This window comes from Gavialis gangeticus, unplaced genomic scaffold (genome assembly GCF_001723915.1).
Source record: "Gavialis gangeticus isolate Ggan-Ray unplaced genomic scaffold, GavGan_comp1, whole genome shotgun sequence".
Classification (NCBI taxonomy): Eukaryota; Metazoa; Chordata; order Crocodylia; family Gavialidae; genus Gavialis; species Gavialis gangeticus.
In genome coordinates, this window is record NW_017728992.1 from 123145567 (window position 1) to 123149114 (window position 3548).

The 3548-nt window shown below is 41.7% G+C and overlaps 1 long non-coding RNA gene across 1 annotated transcript in view; it reads left to right on the plus strand.

Annotated features, from left to right (window-relative positions):
- The first annotated feature begins 36 nt into the window (after window positions 1-36).
- LOC109299693 overlaps window positions 37-3548 on the plus strand; it is an 18429-nt gene continuing 14917 nt past the window's right edge. Inside the window, exons 1-2 of the long non-coding RNA XR_002097957.1 lie at window positions 37-342; window positions 1390-1393. This is a non-coding gene — a long non-coding RNA (uncharacterized LOC109299693). The remainder of the gene's footprint in view (window positions 343-1389; window positions 1394-3548) is intronic.

The following is a 3548-nucleotide window of genomic DNA, read 5'->3' on the forward strand; positions in this document are numbered from 1 at the left end:
GGAAGTGGTTCGGAGGAAGTGTCTCAGTCCATATAGTCTCATCGCAGGGGTCCTCTTCGAGTGGAGCAGGGTCATCTGTGGTCGAAGAATCCTCTCAGAGTGAAGTGAAGGGGGGGGCGGTTCAGGCGGTGCCCTCCGGGTCTGGTGCGGTGGCAGCTTGTCTGGTGGAGTCGGAGTACTGGAGGTGGCCCGTGATGTGTTCCACGTAGATGTCGCGGGACCAACGGATAGTGTCGGACACCATGAGGCAGCGCATCAGCTTGGTGTAGCGGCGGGAGACGTGGCAGGCACGCAGGATGCTCTCGTTGCTGGGATCCCAGGCTCCAAGCATTCCCACGATGAGTGTGTCAACTGTCATGTCGTAGCCGCGGCCCCTCAGGGTGTCGGCCAGCGGGGTGTACTTCTCCCGCTTGTGAGCCCAGGCGTCAGTGAAGGCTTGGCGCCAGTTCTTGAAGGGGATGGTGACGTCCACGATCACGACCTTCTTGGCCTCTTCATCAGTGATGACGATGACAGGTCGCAGCTGGCTCTCGCAGCCCGGGATGGTGCGGTTGGTGGGTAAGGAAAGTGCAGCCTCCGGAGCTGGGGTAAGAAGATGGGTTTTTCCAGCCCTAGGGCTGCACAGGTAACTGTACAGAAGTTCCATGCACCAGTCTAACCTAGATTGAGTAAGATTGATACTACATTGATCCAGGTCTATCTTAGACCAGGTTCCACCATTTTTATTTCAGTCTTTGCATGTGGAACTTCTGTACCATTACAGGGTTAGGTTGATTTCCAATCATTGAGACCAGGTCTACAAGTGTAAGGTCTGCACCTAGGCAAATTATATTAGTTTGGGCAGCCATTTTAACCAGATGACCTTCCCCTAATGTCCTCCAGTGTCTGAACTTAGCCTTATTTACTGCAGCTACTTAAGTATTTGTCACGTACCCAGCCAATAAGGAGAAATCTTCTGCGTGTAGGTGGTGAAGGGTGTCAGCGTGGAAGCAATGAATCAACATGATCCAAGGTGCATTAGCTTTCAGTGCTGGGTAGAATACTAAGGATCACTTACTACATAATATAATACTATCTCTTTTTTCACAATGTTAGGTGGGACTGTGGGGAGGAAAGCTCCCCAACTCTCCATCAGTGTTACAAAGAACTAGACTCAGAGGAAAGGACTCAGCCTCTTTCAAATTTATCCTATCATTTTGGAAGAGGAACACCTCCCATTTTGACAATCGACATTAGTGTTTCAAGCAATGTTACTGATTTATAACTGACTTCTGAGCATCAGTCAATCTGTAAGCACTTCATGGAATTCTGCTCTGTTTCACAGTGTGCCGAAATTGGGAGCTGTATTCCCATATGTGGTCCTGGGCTCTTCTAATAGCATTCCATTAGAATTGTGGTTCTCAGTCTTTCTAGGCTCAAGACACCTGCCATTAAATTCAAGACAGTCCTTGAAAAATGCCACATTTTAGCTTTCACTTGTTTTTTGAATACAGAAAAATAATAGAGCAATTTTTCTGTTGTAAAAAGATCAGAAAGAATACAACAGGGCTGACTAATTTTTGCTATTGGGGATTTCTGTTTGGAATTGCTGGGTTTATCTTGCAAATCTCACATGGGTGTTTGCACACCTAACAGTGCTAATATTGCATAGGACTACATGACACCCTTAAAATGATCTTATGGCACCCCTGGGTGCCAGGGCACCCTGGCTGAGAACATTTGCATTAGAAACTACTCTGCCTAGACACACAACACAATGTGACACGAGTTATTCTACACAATGACAGAGTTATTCTAAGTGTATTCTTAGACTGACAACTTGCATTGAAAAATGGGAGTGAGAAAGAATGTTAACGCATTTTCAGATAATTCTTACTAAATCTACTATAGTTTTTCTATGGGATACTGACCTAATTTACAATATGTGCACTCACAAGCTTATAGAGCTTACACAGTGTCTCTGGATTTTCATGTAAGTCCTTAAAAGAAAGGTGTGAAGCTCTAATTTCTGCTTCCGTATTTAGGTTTCATTCTGTTCTTTGATGGCTTAGTGAATTTCACTACTCATATGGAAAGCCAGCAAAAGGCCCTCCCCTTCACCTTGTGAAAACTCAGTGGACAGCAGCTAGGGAACAGCTTTGAGAAGCTGCCTGTATACCCCCAGACATGATGTAGACGATCCTATACCATCTGGAAATATGTGCCATGGGTCTACATTTACAGGTGTAATTCATGTAGTTACATTAATGGGAATTTGGTCCCTCAATCCCCTAAACAGCTTTTGAAAACTCAGCCATGATACAAAAGTTTAAATGTAGAAATTAGCTATAAAGTCTAATTTCTTCCTTTAAATAATGGAACAATTATAAGAGAAACTGCAAACCATGAAAAACTGAAGAAAATGAGAATCTTCAGCAATGGGAAGTTCGGGTTTATAAAATACATATTTTATCAGATGAATGACTTTTTGGGCATGATCACAAGATTAATGGTGGAATGCAATGCATGTGACATATCCAGATTTTAGCGATGCATTTGATACAATCTCAAAATATTAAATGAAAATGCCAGACAGGTTAGGAACACTGAGAGACTTGAAAAGTAGCCATCAATATAGACTGAAAATAAAAGGTAATGATAAATAGCAGGGCACTGAGTTACGAAAAGCCTAGTGATGAACAGATCTGTTAGGCTGAGGTTATTTAACATTTTTAACTAAGAACAAATCCTTAATGAAATTCACAGTTGATATTAAATTGGGAGGAGTGTGAACACCTGCGAGACTAGAAAAATACTTCAAAAGAATCTCCCTGAATAGCAGCATAAAAAGAAAAGAAAAATCCACTTTGGCAAAATTCATGCTAATATATTTTGGGGGAAATAATCCAAAGCTGGTGTACTCATGGAAGGAAAGAAACCTGGGAAGTAACAAATGTGAAAGAAATCTTTGGTGATAACTGACTACAGAAGAGGATTCATGAATTTGCAATGTGAAACAGCTACCAAAAAAAATGTCAGTGCAAGTTTGGGCTATATGGATAAAAACATCATATTATGAAGAAGGAAATAACAGTCTAGCTCCCTGGTTCTTTTGTCATTGCACTTAGAATACTGCGTGCCGTTTTTGGCAGTACATTACCAGAAAGTGAGATACTGAGAAACTGGGGGGAGTTTTTAGCATTGCAGAAGAAATGATCTGTAGTCTGGAGGGATGTATTTACTAGGAAGGATTAACATATTTAAAGGGACACTGCCATTTTGAAATCCCATCAGTTTCAAATAAAGAATTAAGAGTGGCTTTCGATGCTATAATTCCTGCCTCTGAGTCCTCTTTGCCAAAAGATTTTTTTTCTAATCTCTTTTGATTATGATGATCATACTTGTAACAATATTAGTTATGGTTAATAGATGAACTGTATTTAGAGAGAAGTATGTTTTTTTCCTCTAAAAATAAAAATGGTATTGGTGGGCGTAGTCTTTATGGACTTTAGGAAGGCCTTCGACACTGTCTCTCACCCCATTCTCATTAAGAAACTGGGGGACTGTGG